Raw genomic sequence first — 20,651 nt, 5'->3', positions numbered from 1 at the left:
CTCTGTGATTACTGTCATTGGAATTTTGATGGGAATTGCATTGAACATGTAGATTGCTTTTGGTAATATAGCCACTTTTACTATGTTGATTCTGCCAATCTATGAGCATGGCAGATGTTTCCATCTTCTGTAGTCATCCTCTATCTCTTTCTTCAGTGGTTTGTAGTTCTCCTTGTAGATGTCATTTACATCCTTTTTAAAGTTTATTCCTAGGTATTTGATTTTTTTAGAGACTATTATAAATGGAATGTGTTCCTATTTTCTTTCTCAATTTGTTCATTGTTGGTGTATAGAAAGGCTACTGATTTTTATAAGTTGATTATGTATCTTGCTACATTGCTGAAGCTTTTAATGGTATCTAGGAGTTTTAGGGTAGAGTTTTTTGGGTCTTTGAGGTATAAGATAATGTTGTCTGCAAACAGGGATACTTTGACAGTTTCTTTATCTATTTGGATTCCTTTTATTTTTTTCTTCTTGCCTTATTGCTCTGGCTAGGAATTCCAGACTATACTTAATAGGAGTGGGGAGATTGTGCACCCTTGTCTTGTTCCTGATTTTAGGGGAAATGGTTTCAGTTATTCCCCATTAAGTATGATGTTGGCTATAGGTTTGTCTTACATTGCCTTTATAATGTTGAGGTACATTGTTCTACTCCTAGGTTTGTTAGAGCTTTTATCAAGAAATTGTGTTGAATCTTATCAAAGGCTTTTTCTGCATCTATTGAGATGATCAAATAGTTTTTCATTTTCTTGTATTACACTTATTGATTTACTTATGTGGAACCATCCCTGCATCACTGGGAAGAAACTGACTTGGTCATAGTGAATGATCCTTTTGATATGTTGTTGGATTCAGTGTGCCATTACTTTATTGAGAATCTTTGCATCAATGTTCATTAAGGAGATTGGCCTGTGTGCTCCTTTTTGGATGTGTCCTTGTCCTGTTTTGGGATGAGTGTGATACTGTCTTCACAGAATGAGTCAGGCAGTGTTCCTTCCTTTTCTATGTCATGGAAAAGTTTAAGAAGTGTTGGTATTAGTTCTTCTTTAATGGTCTGGTCAAAATCAGCAAAGAATCCATCAGGCCCTGAACTTTTCTTTTTTGGGAGACTCTTTATTGTTGCTTCAATTTTATTACATATTATAGATCTTGTTTAGGTGTTAATATCCTCTTGGTTCAGTTTTGGTTGGGCATAAGTATCTAGAAATTTGTCTATTTCTTCAAGATTTTCAAATTTATTGGAATATAGGTTCTCAAAGTAGTCACTGATGATTCCCTAAATTTCCTTGGTGCTTGCTATTATCTCCCCTTTCACATTTCTGATTTTACTAATTTGTGTCTTTTCCCTCCTCATTTTAGTCAGATTTGCCAAGGACTTGTCTTTCTTGTTTATTTTTTCAAAGAGCCATTTTTTTTGTTTATTTCATTGATTCTTGTTTCATTAATTTTGGCCCTTATTTTCATCATTTCTCTCTTACTTGTTTTGGGTTTTACTTTTTCTTGTTTTTCTAGGAGTTTGAGACTTAACATTAGCTCATTTATTTGAGTTCTTTCTGTCCTTTTAATATATGCACTCATGACTGTAAACTTTCCTCCTAGGACTGCCTTTGCTGTGTCCCAAAGTTTCCCATGCATGGTGTTTTCATTTCCATTAACTTCCAGGAAACTTTTGGTTTCCTCCCTTGTTTCTTCTATGACCCACTGATAGTTCAGCAATGTGTTATTCAGACTCCAATTATTTGCATATTTTCTGTTGTGGATTTTTTCATTGAGTTCTAGTTTTAATGCATTGTGAGCATATAGAATGCAGGGTGTTATTTCTATTTTCTCATATTTTCTGAGATTTGCTTTGTGTCCTAAGATATGATCTATTTTTCAGAAAGTTCCATGGTCTTCTGAGAAGAATGTATATTGTGCTATACTTGGGTGAAATATTCTGTAGACATCAGTTATGTCCATTTGATCTACAATGTCATTTTGTTCTGGGGTTTCTTTGTTGATTTTTTGTTTAGATGACCTATCTGTTGGTGATAGAGAGGTATTAAAGTTACTCAGCACCCTGTAATGGAGTTTATATATTCTTTAAAGTCCTTCATATATGTTTGATGAAATTGGTTGCACTGACATTGGGTACATACAGGTTGATAATAGTTATTTCCTTTTGACGTATTGACCCTTGTTCTAGTCTGCTGGAATGGCCTTCTACTGTGTTTTTTTGTTTAACTAAAGGGAACTTTTATTTCCAGGATTTCTATTTGATTCTTTTTCAGAAGTTTTCTATATCTTTGTTCAACTCCTCTTTTATATTTTGTGTTGTCATCTTTAATTCATATTTTTTATAGTGTCCCTTTTTTCATTTGGTGTTTGTTGAAGTTCTCTCTGAGTTCATTTATTTGTTTCCATGTCTTCTCATGTTCTTTATTTTTAGGGGAGTTGAAATTTCTTGAGTGCATCTTGTACCTTCCAGTTAACTATGTCTAGTATCTTCTCCCTGATTTTCTCAGTGATTTCTTCCAAAATTTCCTTTTTGAGGGTTTTTTTTTTTTTTGGTTTATCATTGGGCTCCTTAGTGACTTTTATCATTGTTTTGTTGGGGTCAGGAACTGGGTACCCATTTTCTTCTTTTCCCACTGAATCTTGTATTGAATATTTTTTGAGGAGGGTGGTTTCCATCTCTTCTTCTTCCTCCTGTTGCTCCACTTGGTGCTGTGCAACTATGTTCCTGATAGGCAAGTTGGTGGTTTTAATTGCCTTCTTTCTTTCCCTTGGTTAAGTTTTGCATTGTGATTGACTTGGTTGTTAGCTAGGTTGCTGTGCTCTTTCTGTAACTTTACTGGAGGTGTAATTTAACAACAACAAATTCACAGGTTCAATGCCAGACCAGTTGTTTACATATTATATAGAAAATCCCTTGGTGATAATATATATAACTAGTGGGATTGGGGGGGGTAATGTTTATTCGGCTAGATTTAGAAATTTAGGTAATTGGTAAATGTGGTACTAAAAAGGGGGGCAGTAATGGAAGTGGGTGGGTGGGGGAAGAGTTACGGTGTCTGCTGGGTTTTGTGGCCCTTATGAATGTTTGGGTGTATTTCTGTTGTCATGGAGGGTGTTTGTGTCAGGGATTGCAGGGGGCTGGGGTTGTGTACAGTTGGTACAGTAGGCTGTTCATTCTGCAGATTCATGAAAGAAGCTTTTAAACTGGCTATCAGGGAGAAATGGTGCAGTATAGGGAAGCTTTCCACAGGTTAGGGGTCCAGGGTGTCACAGGGTTCGATTGTGATTGATGCTCTGTCTTCAGCTTATTGGGAGAAAAAAAAAGAAGAAGAAGAGAAACAGACAGGATTTTTTCCCCCCAGAGCTAGTCATGCCTTTCTGTTTGTGCTGCATGGGATTTTCACAGCTGTTAGTTGCAATTAAAGACTGGTTTAAGGCTCAGTCTTTGAATTTTATGTGCACCTAATGTGATGGTGGTTATTATTTTGGCTAGAAGTAATCAGAATTACCCAAGTGTAGCTCTGATGTCTCATGGTAGTTTTTGGAGTCATGGAGCTTAAGAATTCTGATACCCTAACCACCATCTACCCCGGTACTTTTAAAAAAGAAAATATTTTGTTTTTTAATAGTTTGATTTAATGTGGCTAGGTATGTATACCCATAAAGTTATTCTCGCTTGTGTTCTTTGAGATACTTGAGTTTGCAAAATAGTGCTTTCCAACAAATTCGAAGTCTTTTCAGCCCTGTTTCTCTTGTCCTTTGTTACACATGTGTACTCCCAGTGTCTCTCTCTCTCTTAAAATCCACCAGAATTCAACCATGAATGGTAATTCCTTATGACTTTATCCAATCTTGATCACCTCCAAAAGACCCTACCTCTAAGCACCATAGGTAGATTAAATTTCTACCCTTTTAATACCTCAAAAATGCCAATGTGAATGTTGGAGGGAATAAACTGCTTTCAACCATAAATAGATTCCAATTATCCTTCTACAATAAAAGAAACTATGAGTTTCCAATAACCATATCTGGGGCTATTTTAACATGGAAGTAAATAATAAAAATATTTGTATAAGCCAAAACAAGTAGCTATGTGACTATATTAATTCATATAAAAATAATTAAATAAACAGATAAGTGAAGAAAGATAACTGATCCTAAGAATTGTCATATGAAAATATAGAAATAGAAAAATCACAATTATTCATACAAGAACAGAGTATTAATTATTGCAGACAATAATCACATATGCGTGCTAAAATGGAGAAATGTATAAGTAATGATACATTTGCTTTTCTCATTGTATCTTACTACAAAATATTCATTGCAAAATGAAAATAGTAACTTTGAGCTAAGTAATTCTGGGAGAAATAAACTTGGTTAAATAATTAAAGTTTTCAATATTTAGTTCTATATAATGCCTACGAAAAGTGTGTAACCTCAATATAATTATGAAAAAAACATAGATTAAAACCAAATTGAAGGACATTCTAAAAAACATTTTGCTTACTCCTATAACAAAATATCATGAACTAGGTAATTTATAAACAATTGAAGTTTATTTCTCTTTCCTCTGGAGACCAGGAAGTGAGAGATGAAGATGTACCAAACTGGTGTCTGGTGAAGACTACTTTCTACTTCTAAGATGGTACCTTGAGTAATGCTGCAAACTTATGGGAGTGAAGGGACAGAATAAGCCATAAGGGACAAAAATCCCTCCACCAAGCTATGTTACAAGGGTACTAATCTGTTAATGATGAAAGAACTTTCATGATTTGGTCACCTTCTAAAGTCCAACTTTGTAATACTGTTGCACTGGAGATTATGTTTCAGCATGGATATTGGAGGGGATAAAAAATTTCAAACTACAGCATTCTGTACATGCCACACTGCAACTGTATATCCTCCTCACATTTAACATACATTTATTCCATCCCAACATTTCCCAAAGTCTTAACATGTTCACCACTATCTCAAAAGTCTAAAGTCAATTTCATCTAAATATAATCTAAATCAAATATAGGTGGTATCAAAAGGTGTTTCATCCTGAGGCAAATTGATTTCCACATCTGAACCTATAAACTAAAACAAGTTATGCTCTTCTACAATGCAATTTTACAGTAGGCAGAAGAGAGACTTTTATTCCAAAAGCAAGAAATAGAGGACAGAAAAATGGAGGAGGAGTAAACTGGTCCCATGTTAATCTAAAACACAACTGAGAAAGCATCATTAAATATTAAGACTTGAGACTAATTTTAAAGACTATATTCCATCTTCTGGATATACTTGGGACTTCACCCCCATCACTTAATTGGGTAAAACTCAGGTTGCACCACTCACTTAGGCCAGACTGGCATTGTATGGGTGGCTGTATAGTTCTGAGTTCTTCAGTGGCCTCATCCCCATGACTTTGTTAGGCTTTGCCTTACTGGTAGCTCTATGTGGCAGCTATAACTTTGTTTTTTTTAATAATTCATATGTGCATACAAGACTTGGGTCATTTTTCCCTCCTGCCCCCACCCCCTCCATACCACCCACTCAGCCCCCTCCCTCTAACCCACACCCCCTCAATACTCAGAAGAAACTATTTTGCCCTTATTTCTAATTTTGATGTAGAGAGAGTATAAACAATAATAGGAAGGAACAAGGGTTTTTGCTGGTTGAGATAAGGATAGCTATACAGGGAGTTGACTCACATTAATTTCCTGTGCATGTGTGTTACCTTCTAGGTTAATTCTTTCTGATCTAATCTTTTCTCTAGTTCCTGGTCCCCTTTTCATATGGGCCTCAGTTGCTTTCAAGGTATCTGCTTGAGTTTCTCTGCATTGAGGGCAACAAATACTAGCTAATTTTTTAGATGACTTACCTATCCTCACTCCTCCCTTGTGTGCTGTCACCTTTATCACATGCTCAAAGTCCAATCCAATTGTTGTGTTTGCCCTTGATCTAATATCTACATATGAGGGAGAACATACAATTTTTGGTCTTCTGGGCCAGGTTAACCTCACTCAGAATGATGTTGTCCAATTCCATCCATTTAACAGCGAATGATAACATTTCTTTCTTCATGGCTGCATAAAAATCCATTGTGTATAGATACCACATTTTCTTAATCCATTTGTCAGTGGTGAGGCATCTTGGCTGTTTCCATAACTTGGCTATTGTGAATAGTGGCGCAATAAACATGGGTGTGCAGGTGCCTCTGGAGTAACCTGTGTCACAGTCTTTTGGGTATATCCCCGAGTGGTATTGCTGGATCAAATGGAAGATCAATGTTTAGTGTTTTAAGTAGCCTCCAAATTTTTTTCTAGAGTGGTTGTACTGGTTTACATTGCCACCAAAAGTGTAAGAGGGTTTCTTTTTCCCCACAACTTTGCCAACACCTGTTGGTGGTGGTGTTGCTAATGATGGCTATTCTAACAGGGGTGAGGTGGAATCTTAGTGTGGTTTTAATTTGCATTTCCTTTATTGCTAGAGATGATGAGCATTTTTTCATGTGTTTTTTTGGCATTTGAATTTCATCTTTTGAGAGACTTCTGTTTAGTTCACTTGCCAATTTCTTTATTGGTTCTTTAGTTTTGGGAGAATTTAGTTTTTTAAGTTCCCTATATATTCTGATTATCAGTCCTTTGTCTGATGTGTAGCTGACAAATATTGTCTCCCACTCTGTGGGTGTTCTCTTCAGTTTAGAGAAGACTTCTTTTGATGAACAGAAGCTTTTTAGTTTTATGAGGTCCCATTTATCTATGCTATCTCTTAGTTGCTGTGCTGCTGGGGATTCGTTGAGAAAGTTCTTACCTATACCTACTAACTCCAGAGTATTTCCTACTCTTTCTTGTATCGACTTTAGACTTTGTGGTCTGATATGAAGATCCTTGATCCATTTTGAGTTAATCTTGGTATAGGGTGATGTACATGGATCTAGTTTCAGTTTTTTGCAGACTGCTAACCAGTTTTCCCAGCAGTTTTTGTTGAAGAGCCTGCTAGTTCTCCATTGCATATTTTTAGCTCCTTTGTCAATGGCAAGTTGGTTATAGTTGTGTGGCTTCATATCTGGGTCCTCTATTCTGTTCCACTGGTCTTCATGTCTGTTTTTCTGCCAGTAACATGCTGTTTTTATTGTTATTGCTTTGTAATATAGTTTGAAGTCAGGTATCGTAATACCTCCAGCATTGTTCTTTTGACTGAGTATTGCCTTGGCTATTCGTGGCCTCTTGTGTTTCCATATAAATTTAGCGATAGGTTTTTCAATCTCTTTAATGGATGTCATTGGAATTTTGATAGGAATTGCATTAAACATGTAGATTACTTTTGGGAGCATAGACATTTTTACTATGTAGATTCTATCAATCCATGAGCATGGGAGATGTCTCCATTTTCTATAGTCTTCCTCAATCTCTTTCTTCAGAAGTTTATAGTTTTCCTTGTAGAGGTCATTCACATCTTTTGTTAGGTTTACACGTAGGTATTTGATTTTTTTGAGGTTATTGTAAATGGAATTGTTTTCATACATTCTTTTTCAGTTTGCTCATATTTAGTGTATAGAAATGCTATTGATTTTTCTATGTTGATTTTACATCCTGCTACCTTGCTATAGCTATTGATGATATTTAGAAGCCTCTGAGTAGAGTTTTTTGTGTCTTTAAGGTATAGGATCATGTCATCTGCAAATAGGGATATTTTGACAGTTTCTTTACCTATTTGTATTCCTTTTATTCCTTCTTCTTGCCTAATTGCTCTGGCTAGGAATTCCAGTACTATGGTGAATAGGAGTGGAGATAGTGGGCATCCTTGTCTGGTCCCTGATTTTAGAGGGAATGGTTTCAGTTTTTCTCCATTAAGTATAATGCTGGCTGTAGGTTTGTCATATATAGTTTTTATAATGTTGAGGTACTTTCCTTCTATTCCTAGTTTTCTTAGAGCTTTTATCATGAAATTGTGTTGGATCTTATTAAAGGCTTTTTCTGCATCTATTGAGATGATCAAGTGGTTTTTCTTTGCTTCTGTTAAGGTGGTTTATTACATTTCTTGATTTTTGTATGTTGAACCACCACTGCATCCCTGGGATGAAGCCTACTTGGTCGTGGTGAATAATCGTTTTGATGTGTTGTTGAATTCGGTTTGCCATTATTTTGTTGAGGATTTTTGCATCAATGTTCATTAAGGAGATTGGCCTATAGTTCTCTTTTTTGGAGGTGTCTTTGCCTCGTTTTGGGATAAGTGTAATAGTGGCTTCATAAAATGTGTATGGCAGTTTTCCTTCCCTTTCTATTTCATGGAACAGTTTAAGGAGGGTTGGTATCAGTTCTTCTTCAAAGGTCTGATAGAATTCAGCAGAGAATCCATCAAGTCCTGGACTTTTTGGGGAGACTCTTGATCGCTGCTTCTATTTCATTTTGTGTTATAGATCTATTCAGGTGATTAATTTCCTCTTGGTTCAGTTTTGGATGATCATATGTATCTAGAAATCTGTCCATTTCTTTAAGATTTTCAAATTTATTTGAATATAGGTTCTCTAAGTAGTCTCTGATGATTTCCTGGACTTCCATGGTGTTTGTTGTTATCTTCCCTTTTGCATTACTGATTCTACTAATTTGATTTTTTTCTCTCCTCATTTTAGTCAGGTTTGACAGGGGCTATTGATCTTCTTTATTTTTTCAAAGAACCAACTTTTTGTTTCATTAATTCTTTGTATGGTTTTTTTGTTTGTTTGTTTCTGTTTTGTTGACTTCAGCTCTTATTTTTATTATTTCTCTCCTTCTATTTGTTTTGGAATTTCCTTGTTCTTGTTTTTCTAAGAGTTTAAGATGTATCATTAGGTCATTGATTTGGGATCTTTCAGTCTTTTTAATATATGCACTCATGGCTATAAACTTTCCTCTCTGGACTGCTTTAGCTGTGTCCCATAGCTTCTGGTAGGTTGTGTTTTCATTTTCATTGACTTCCAGGAACTTTTTAATTTCCTCTTTTATTTCATCAATGATCCATTGTTCATTAAGTAATGAGATATTTAGTTGTCAGTTCTTTTCATGTGATTTGTCTTTACTTTTGTTGTTTAGTTGTACTTTTACTGCATTGTGATCAGATAGTATGCACGGTATAATTTCTATTTTCTTATATTTGCTGATACTTGCTTTGTGCCCTAGGATATGATCTATTTTGGAGAAGATTCCATGGGCTGCTGAGACGAATGTATGTTGTGGAGAAGTTGGATGAAATATTCTGTAGACATCAACTAGATCCATTTGATCTATTGTACATTTTAGATCTTGGATTTCTTTATTGATTTTTTGTTTGGATGACCTATCTATTGATGATAATGGGGTGATAAAGTTTCCCACAACCACTGTGTTGACGTTAATATAGGCTTTTATGTCTTTCAGGGTATGCTTGATGAACTTGGGTGCATTGACATTGGGTGCATATGGTTTGATGATTATTATTTCCTTTTGGTCTATTTCCCCTTTTATTACTATGGAATGTCCTTCTTTACTCATTTGATCAATGTAGGTTTGAAGTCTACTTTGTCAGAGATAAGTATTGCTACTCATGCCTGTTTTTGGGGGCCACTGGCTTGGTAAATCTTCTTCCAGCCTTTCATCCTAAGCCTATCCTTATTTCTGTCAGTGAGATGGGTATCCTGTAAGCAACAAATTGTTGGATCTTCCCTTTTAATCCATTTTGTCAAGTGATACCTTTTGATGGGTGAATTATGTCCATTAACATTAAATGTTAGTACTGATAGGTATGTGGTGAATCCTGTCATTTAGTTGTCTTAGTTGTTTGAAGGTTTGATTGTGTGTACCTAAGTTGAGGTTACTCTCTACTGCCTTGCTTTTTCTTTTCCTGTGGTTTGGTGCTGCCTGTCTTTTCATGGTTAAGTTGGGTTTTACTTTCTGCGTGCAGAATCCCTTGAAGAATCTTTTGTAGTGGTGGCTTTGTAGTCACATATAGTTTTAGTTTCTGCTTATCATGGAAGACTTATTGCTCCATCTATTTTGAATGATAGTTTTGCTGGGTAGAGTATCCTGGGGTTGAAGTTATATTCATTCAGTGCCCGGCAGATTTCACCCTATGCTCTTTTTGCTTTTAATGTTTCTGTTGAGAAGTTTGCTGTGATTTTGATGGGTTTACCTTTGTATGTTACTTGTTTTTTTCTCTCTTACAGCCTTCAATATTCTTTCCCTAGTTTCTGAACTTGTTGTTTTAATGATGATATGTCTTGGGGTAGTTCTATTTTGATCTTGTCTGTTTGGTGTCCTTGAGGCCTCTTGCATCTGCATGGGAATATCTTTCTCTAGATTTGGAAATTTTCCGTTATTATTTTATTGAATATATTACGCATTCACTTCGCTTGCACCTCTTCTCCTTCTTTGATGCTCATGATTCTCAAGTTTCGTCTTTTGATGGAGTCAGTGAGTTCTTGCATTTTCTTTTCACAGGTCTTGAGTTGTTTAATTAATAGTTCTTCAGTTTTTCCTTTAATTACCATTTCATCTTCAAGTTCTGAGATTCTGTCTTCTGTTTGTTCTATTCTGCTGGTTTGGCCTTCCATTTTGTTTTGCAGTTCTGTTTCATTCTTTTTTCTGAGGTTTTCCATATCCTGGGTGGTTTCTTTAATGTTGTTTGTTTTTGTCCTGAGTTCATTTTTCTGTTTATTCATCATGTTCCCTGTTTCACTTTGGTGTTTATATAGTGCTTCTAGGGTTTCCTTATTTCTTCCTTTGCTTTTTCAAATTCTCTATTTTTGTTGTCTTGGAATTTCTTGAGTGTCTCCTGTACATTTTGGTTGACCCTATCCAGTATCATCTCTATAAAATTCTCATTGAGTACCTGTAGTATGTCTTCTTTTAAATTATTCTTGTGGGCTTCATTGTGTCCTTTGGCATAGTTTGTCTTCATTTTGTTGGAGTCTGAATCTGAGTATCTGTTTTCTTCATTCCCCTCTGGTTCCTGTACTAATTTTTTGCTGTGGGGAAACTGGTTTCCCTGTTTTTTCTGTCTTCCCATCATTGTCTTTGTTGTTGTTACTGTCCCTGTATTGTGTGCAATTAAGTATTTTCTAGCTTGTAGTAATAACTATGGTAATATTTAGAATGGAAGGGTGAGCAGAGATGGAATGCAAGAATTTAAGTAAAAGGGGAAAACAAATAAACAGACAAGAAGGAGAAAACAGAACAAGGAATCAGACAAGAAAGTTTCAAAGATATAAACAGGGAGTCTTAGTGTACTAATCGACAGTAAACTGAACAGGCATTAGAGAGACAGAGAGAGGATTGAAAATAAAAAATAAAAAAACAAAGATAAGAATAAAAATAAAAAATAGGTAAATGAAAGAAATATATATGTAAATAAAATAAAATAAAATGAAAAATAGAAAATTAAAAAAAAAACAAAAAACCTCCAAATTCAAATGCCATGAAGTTTCAGTCTTAATAATTTGGGTGTCCATCTCAGTCTCTAATCCTGGAGATGGTGCCTCAGATGTTGTTCTGCAGTTGTCTCATCAAAGGGGATGCATAAAGTAGAACAAAACTACACACACACACACACACACACACACACACATACAAAAACCCCACCCAGTGTCCCAAGTTCAAATGCCATACCGTTTCAGTAAGTTTTTCAGCATGCAGGTGTAATTCAGTTGTTCTCTCATCAAAGGTAGGTAGAAAAAGAGAGAAAAAAAGTGTCTGGACGCAGTTCTGAGAATGGTATCTGCGGCTGTGGCTTGCCTGCCCACTGCTGTCAGCCTGCTGTTGGTGGATGTGTTATTTATGCAGATCTCTGCGGTGAGCTTAGCACTCACCTGGCACCGCAGGCTTTGTTTACTCAGAGTTCTCCTGTGTGTGAGCCTCTGCTACAAGCTTTCCCCTTTCCAAGCACACTGGAGAATGTGACACTGCACTCACTTTCTCAGGCCTGCATGTTTATTTACAGTTCATGTGGGAAGTGGGTCTTCCCCCTCTCCTGTGCAGTTTTCCTCCCACCGCCACTTTTACAAGCTTTCCTGCTCCTGATTACTGGGCGGTGCTGCTGCTCCTGCCAGCCTCCATGTTTGTTTACAGCTCACGTGGAAAGTGGGTCTTTTCCCCTCTCCTGTGGAGTTTTCCTCCTTCTGCCACTCTCACAAGCTTTCCCCCTCCTGGTTGCTGGGCGCACAACCCCACTCCCACTGGAGCCTCTCCTGCCTGCCTGGCTTGTTTATTTACAGTTCCAGGAAGGATTTCCTTCCCCCAATCTTCGGCACTCAGTGCACCCTACCCTCTTTGCCACGTGTCTTTATTGTTCTTATTGCTTATTACTCAGTTTCTCTTTTTTCCCTGGGGGGAGGTCGGTCTGTCCAGGGGGCTATGCTGCTCTCGCCCAGGCTTGTCTGTGGGAGTACCGCTGTACTGTGAAGCTCACCTTGTCCGTGTCTTCCCAAGCCATCTGGGCATGGGCAACTGGCAGCCCAGGGGCCCTCCTTGTTTCTCCGTTTAATGTGAAGTGGAGATTCTCTGCATCGGCTGGAGGTGTGGAGGGGTCAAATTTTGCCTCTTCTCGGTGATTTTGTCTGCAAAGTGTGTCTCCAGTGTCTCTCCAAGATTTCACTATAGGAGGCTCACTTTCTGCTTCCTCCCTCTAGCTACCATCTTGGAATCTCCCCCTGGCAGCTATAACTTTGTGGCATTTCTCTGCTTGTGCCTCAAGGCTCTTGGAGGCATTCTTTGAAATCTAGATAGCCCCCCAAGGATACTATGCTAACTGCAGAGTTGGCACCAGTTTGACACAGTAGAAGCTTATAGCCCGTTACTATCAGAGCTGTGGCCAAAGATAGACCTGGACATAGATAAGTCACACCTGGTGCAGTTAAGGAGCACTGCATTGGAATGCAGGGAGCAGGCGTTTGAGTCAATGCTCTGCAGTGAATGGTGAGTTTCCTGAAGCCTTGGAAGTATTTATTTTGACATGACTTCTGTCCCCTAGGTCTTGGCAATTTGAGCTTGTGATGGCTGTGGAAGGTTTTCAAATCACTTATGTAATTTCAGGGTCATTGTTCCACTATTTTAGTAAATATCATTTGGTAGATCTTTCTACCCATAATACTTTTTTCCTTATGAAAAGATTGATTGACTGAACCCTTGGTTTTCTCTCCTAAATATTCTTTTTAAAAATTCTTTACATGGCCAGGCTAAGAAGTTTTTATATGTTTATATTCTACTTCCTTTTTTTCATAAACTCCATCTTTTATTCATTTTTGTTTTCTCATAATTTCTTATAAGCAGTTATGAGAAGCCACACTATACCCACAATACTTTGTTAGGTACTTCTTCCACTAGAAATCCTACTTCTTTGCTCTTAAATTCTGCCTACCTAAAGCCCTAGTAAATATGTACAATTCAGCCAAGGTCTTTTCCACTTTGTAATAAGGATGTCCAAGTTTTAAATAAGATATTCCTTATTTCTATGTTTCACCTCATCAGAATGGCCTTTTCTGTCCACATTTCTACCAATATTCTGTTCATGACTACTTAGTTAATTTCTAAGGCTAAACCTGTCTTGACAACTATCTTCTTCCAATGACTCTTGTTAAGTGTCTTTAATGCTTTATTCAGGGCAAAATGGATTTTACTCAGCATTCACTTCAAAACTGATCCAGCCTATAGATATTACTCAGTTCCAAATTTGTGTTCAAATTTCCAAGTATTATTTTAGCAACCTACTTCTCTGGTACCATTAACTGTCTTCAATCCATTCGTGGTGCCACTAGAGAATATCACTGTCTACTTTAAAGACAAGAGAGATTAATTTTCTATAATTCTAAAAGCTGTATCATCCAAGATCAAGTCACTGACAGAATTGGGGTCTGATGTGGGATTCTCCTTGCTTCCAAGGTAATGTGTTGTTTCGTCCTCCAGAAAGGAAGAACACTTGTCATCACATGGTGCAAAAGATGGAAATGGTATAAAAGGATCTACTCCATTCATAATGCATTTTATATGGTCCCCTAATCAAATTCCTTAGAACAGAACCAATCACTTTATAAAGGCCACCATCTTAATATGGTTGCATTAAGAATTAAGTTTCAACATAAATTTTAAAGGAGGCAAATTTTCAAACCCTAGAAGATAGAGAAAAAGAAACTATATAGACATTATCATTAATGCTATCAAAGATCTCAGATTAGACTGTAGACCAGAAAAGAAAAAGTAGTTGGATGGTCAATAAAATTTAAATAAGGTTTATAGATTTACACAAGTAGTGCATCAGTGTTAATTTTCTGCTTCTGATAAATGCATTTTGGTTATATAAACTCTTAGCTGAGTGGGAAACATCTGAACCTCTCTATACAATTTTAAAACATAAAAAAATTGGCAAGGTTAAAAATCTACTTCATTAATTTTCGGGCATTGTATAAATAATCATTATGCCAATTTTCAAGAATTTTGTGTTATAGCTTGAATGTTTCCCCTCTAAAAATTGTATGTGGGAGTTTATTCTCCATTGTTGTGGTGTTAAGGTTCCCAGCCTATTGAAAAGTGATTAATGAGAGCTCTGGCCAAATGAATAAATTAGTGCTTTGTAACATCATTAGAGAAAACTAGTTTAGGCCTTTATTTTCCTCTTCCCTCTCTTCCACCATATGAGAACACAGCATTCTTCCTCTCCAGAGGATGCATCACAAGATCCTATCTTGGAAGTAAATACCAGTCCTTTACCAGACACTCTACTGCCTTGATCTTAGACTCGCAGCCTTGATGACTATAAGAAATAAATTTCATTTTGTTATAAATTAGCAACTCTCAAGACTCTCAGATATTTTCTTATGGCAGTACCAATGGACTAACACACCGTGGCAAAATGGTGTCTTCATTTTGAAGTACCTAATATTTTATTCACATAGGTTTGTTTATTTTTTTAACTTTTTCATTAACATATAATAGTTGTACAGGGGGATTCATTGTGACATTCACTGTGCTTATAATACATCTTTATTAGATTCACCCTCTCCATCATTCTTCTCACCCCTTTCCCCCATCTTAGAACAACCTCAATAGTTTCATAATTCTATTTTCATACATGAATCCAAAATGCATTCACTATATTCCTCTTCCTTCAACCTTTCCTTATGTCCTCCCCCCTCAGTGGTACCTACTCCCAGACAGTACGTATTTTACTTTCCTCTCCCTCATTTTTTAAAGTATATATTTATAGTTCAAGGGGTTGTTGCCTTGGTATTTCAGACATGTATAAATTATGATTTAATCAGATTAATACCCCCATTACTTATTATTTCTCTATCACCATGTTCCCCTAATATTCAACAGCTTACAGAGCACTGTGTTATACTATCTTCATATGCAGATGAAATGCTTCAATGTTTTTCATGCTCTAATATTCTCTTTCCCTCTGCTGCCTCCCTGCAATCCCCTCAGACAGACCCAATAATACAATTATGTTCTCTCTATATATTTTTTATATATGTACACAGACATAAATATATATGAGATCATATATACATTTATATATACATTTATCTCATAGATCTACCTTCCACATACGAAGGAAAACATGAGACCTTTGGCCTTTTGAGCCTTACTTGCTTCACTTAATACAATATTCTCCAGTTCCATCCACTTACTTACAAGTAACATAATTTCATTCTTCTTTAGGGCTGAATAATGCTCCACTGTGCACATACCCTACATTATCTTGATCCATTCATCATCTGAGCTGTTTCCAAAGCTTGGATGTTTTGGATAGTGCTGCAATAAACATGGGTGTGCAAGGGGTTCTATCATATCTTAGTGAGTAGTTCTTCATGTATATTCCCAGGAGTAAAATTGCTAGATCACATGGTAGCTCTATTTTCAGTTTTTCAAGGATTCTCCATACTGTTTTCCATAGTAGTTGCACTAATTTAAATTCCTACCCACAACCTACAAGTATTCCTTTTTCTCCACATTCTCAGCAGCATTTGTTTTTGTGTGTTATTGATGATAGCCATTCTGACTGAAATGAAATCTCAATGCCATTTTGATTTGCATTTCTTCATGACCAAGGATGTAGACCATTTCCCCATGTATTTATTACTGATTTGTACTTTTTCTTTTGAGAGTTGTCTATTCAGATCATTTGTTAATTTATTCAGTGGGTTGTTGATTCTTTGCAAGGTTTGTTTTTTGAGTTCCCTGTATATTCTAAATATGAATTCTTTGTCAGATATATTGATGGAAATGACTTTCACCCATTTTGTAGGCTGTCTCTTCAGTCCAGTGACTATTTCTTTGCTGTACAGAAGTTTCTTAGTTTCATCTGCTCTCATTTGTTAATGCTTTCTCTTAATTTCTGAGCTTAAAACATGTGGTCCAGGGTATTGCTGATTTTTTTCCTGCATTAATTTCACTGTTTCAGATCTTACATTAAGATCTTTAATATACTTTGAATTGATGCTAGTATAAAGCGAGACTGGGATCTAGTATCAATCTTCTGCAGTTGAACATGTAGTTTTCTCAGCAACACTTGTTGAAGAGGCTACCTTTCCTTTCTGGTGGGTGGGGAGGTGAGCGAGGTTTTTGGGTTCTGGCCTGAGTTTATATACCTGATAGTGACCTCACCACCCCTGTTATCAGCACTGCCACCTTAGTTTTAGCTTGTTTGCCTATCACCGTCACCTTAGGTTTGGCTTATTGGCATATTAGTCACCAGCTTAGTTTTGGCATATTAGTATATCAGTCTGTCATTCTCTGGCTGGTTTCTAAGTCCTATCACAACTAGCATATAATTCTTATTTCAACAATTTTTCATACTTTAACACAATACAATCCATCAATACAACAGAAATCTTATATGTGTTCACCACAAGCACATATTTTGGGCTCCTTGTCAAAGACAAGAAGGTTATAGTTATGTGGCTTCATATCTGGGTTCTCTATTCTGTTCCACTGGTCTTCATGCCTGTTTTTCTGCCAGTACCATGCTGTTTTTATTGTTATTGCTTTGTAATATAGTTTGAAGTCAGGTATTGTGATACCTCCAACGTTGTTCTTTTGACTGTTTATTGCCTTGGCTATTCATGGCCTCTTTTGTTTCCATATAAATTTAAGAGTAGATTTTTCAATCTCTTTTATTAATGTCATTGGAATTTTGATGGCAACTGCATTAAACATCTACATTACTTTTGGGAGTGTAGACATTTTTACTATGTTGATTCTACTAATCCATGAGCATGGGAGATCTCTCCAGTTTCTATAGTCTTCCTCAATCTCTTTCTTCAGGAGTTTATAGTTTTCCTTGTAGAGGTCATTCACATTCTTTGTTAAGTTTACTCCTAGGCAATTGATTTCTTTTTTTTGAGGCTATTGTAAATGGAATTGTTTTCCTATATCCTTTCTTAGTTTGTTCATGATTAGTGTATAGAAATGCTAATGCTTTTTCTATGTTGATTTTACATCTTGCTATCTTGCTATAGCTGTTGATGGTATCTAGGAGCTTTTGAGTACAGTTTTTTTGGTCTTTAAGGTTTAGGATCTTATCATCTGCAAATAGGGATATTTTGACAGTTTCTTTATCTACTTGTATTCCTTTTATTCCTTCTTCTTGCCTAATTGCTCTGGCTAGGAATTCCAGTAGTATGTTGAATAGGAGTGGGGATAGTAGGCATCCTTGTCTCATTCCTGATTTTACAGGGAATGTTTTCAGTTTTTTCTCCATTAAGTATAATGCTGGCTGTAGGTTTGTCATATATAGCTTTTATAATGTTGAAGTACTTTCCTTCTATTCCTAGTTTTCTTAGAGCTTTTATCATGAAAGGATGTTGGATCTTATCAAAGGCTTTATCTGCATCTATTGAGATGATCAAGTGGTTTTTGTCTTTGCTTCTGTTAATGTGGTTTATTACATTTATTGCTTTGCATACGTTGAACCACCTCTGCATTCCTGGGATGAAGCCTACTTGGTCGAGGTGAATGATCTTTTTGATGTGTTGCTGAATTCAGTTTGCCATTATTTTACTGAGGATTTTTGCATCAATGTTCATTAAGAAGATTGGCCTATAGTTCTCCTTTTTGGAGGTGCCTTTGCCTGGTTTTGGGATAAGTATAATACTGGCTTCATAAAATGTGTTAAGCAGTGTACTTCCCTTTCTATTTCATGGAACAGTTTAAGGAGGGTTGGTGTTAGTTCTTCTTTAAAGTTCTGATAGAATTCAGCAGAGAATCCATCAGGTCTTGGACTTTTGTTTTTTGGGTGACTCTTGATTGCTGCTTCCATTTCACTTTGTGTTATAGATCTATTCAGGGGATTAATGTCCTCTTGGTTCAGTTTTGGATGATCATAAGTATCTAGACATCTGTCCATTTCTTCAAGATTTTCAAATTTATTTGAATATAGGTTCTCAAAGTAGTCTCTGATTCTTTTCTGGACTTCCATTGTGTTTGCTGTTATCTCTCCTTTTGCATTCCTGATTTTATGATTTCAGTTTTTTCTCTCCTCATTTTAGTCAGGTTTGCCAGAGGTCTATTAATCTTGTTTATTTTTTCAAAGAACCAACTTTTTGTTTCATTAATTCTTTGTATTTTGTTTTTTTTTGGTTTCTATTTCATTGATTTAAGCCCTTATTTTTATTATTTCTCTCCTTCTATTTGTTTTGGGATTTGCTTGTTCTTGTTTATCTAGGAGTTGAAATGTAACATTAGGTCATTGATTTGAGATCTTTCTGTCCTTTTAATGTTTGCACTCATGGCTATAAACCCTCCTCTCAGGAATGCCTTTGCTGTGTCCCATAGGTTCTGGTAGGTTGTGTTTTCATTTTCATTGAATTCCAGGAACCTTTTCATTTCCTCTTTTATTTCATCAGTGACCCATTTTTCATTAAGCAATGAGTTGTTCAGTTTCAAGCTGTTTGCATGTTTTTTGTCTTTATTTTTGTTGTTGACTTCTAGTTTTAATGCATTGTAATCAAATAGAATGCATGGTATTATTTCTATTTTTTTTATATTTGCTGAGGCTTGCTTTGTGCCCTAGGATATGATGTATTTTGGAGAAGGTTCCATGGGCTGCTGAGAAAAATGTATGTTGTGTAGAAGTTGGATGAATCTTTCTGTAGACATCAACTAGGTCTTTTACTCTATGGTATGTTTTAGATCTAGGATATCTTTATTGATTTTTTGTTTGGATGACCTATCTATTGATGATAGTGGTATGTTACAGTCTCCTACTACCACTGTTTTGGAGTTAATATATGCTTTTATATCCTTCAAGGTATATTTGATGAAGTTAGGTGTGTTGATGTTGGGTGCATATAGGTTGATAATTGTTATTTCCTTTTTGTCTATTTCCCCTTTTATTAATATGGAATGTCTTTCTTTATCTCATTTGATCAATGTAGGTTTAAAGTCTACTTTGTCCACGATAAGAATTGCTTCCCCTGCCTGTTTTCGGGTCCATTGCCTTGGTAAATCTTCTTCCAGCCTTTCATACTAAGCCTATGTTTAGTTCCATCAATGAGAAGGGTCTCCTGTAAACAAAAAATTCTCATATCTTCCTTTTTAATCCAGTTTGTCAAACAGTGCCTTTTGACATGGGAGTTAATTCCATTAAAATTAAGTGTTAGTATTGATAGGTATGTGGTGATTCCTGTTATTTAATTGTCTTAGTTATTTGAGGGTTTGATTGTGTGTAGCTAAATCAATGTTACTCTCTACTTTCTTGCTATTTCTTTTCCTGTAATTTGACACTGCCTGCCCTTTCATGGTGATGTTGGGTTTCATTTTTGGTGTGCAGAATCCCTTGGAGAACCTTTTGCAGTGGTGGCTTTGTGGTCATATTTTGTTTTAGTTTCTGCTTATCATGGAAGACTTTTATTTCTCCATCTATTTTGAATGATAGTTTGGCTGAGTAGAGTATCCTAGGGTTGAAGTTATTTTCATTCAGTGCTTCGAAGACCTCATCCCAAGGTGTTCTTACTTTTAATGTGTCTGTTGAGAAGTCTGCTGTAATTTTGATGGATCTACCTTTGTATGTTATTTGTTTTTTCTCTCACAGCCTTCAATATTCTTTCTCTAATCTCTGTACTTGTTGTTGTAATGATAATATGTCATGGGATAGTTCTCTTTTGGTCAGGTCTTTTTGGTGTTCTGCAGTCTTCCTGTACCTGTATGGGTTTAGTTTTCTCTAGATTTCTGAAATATTCTGTTATTTTGTTGCATATATATTATGCATTCCTTTTGCTTGCACTTCTTCTCCTTCTTCAATGCCCATGATTCTCAGGTTTGGTCTTTTTATAGAGTCAGTAATTTCCTGCATTTTCTTTTCACAATTCTTGAGTTGTTGAACTAATAGTTCTTCAGTTTTTCCTTCAATTAGCATTTCATCTTTGAGTTCTGAGATTCTGTCTTCTGCTTGTTCTAGTCTGCTGGATTGGCCTTCTATTTTGTTTTGCATTTCTGTTTCATTCTTTTTTCTGAGGGTTTCCATATTCTGAGTTTCTTCCTCTTTAATATTGTCTATTTTCTTGTGCTTTCTCAAATCTCTATTTTTGTTGTCTTGGAATTTCTTGCGTGTCTCCTGTACATTTTTGTTGACCACATCCAGCATCATCTCTATAAAATTCTCATTGATTACTTGCAAGATTTCTTCTCTCAGTGTGTTCTTGTGGGCTTCATTGGGTT

Source organism: Castor canadensis, chromosome X (assembly GCF_047511655.1).
Source record: "Castor canadensis chromosome X, mCasCan1.hap1v2, whole genome shotgun sequence".
Lineage (NCBI taxonomy): Eukaryota > Metazoa > Chordata > Mammalia > Rodentia > Castoridae > Castor > Castor canadensis.
The sequence above is the reverse complement of the archived record's forward strand: the minus strand, read 5'-3'. Positions refer to the sequence as shown.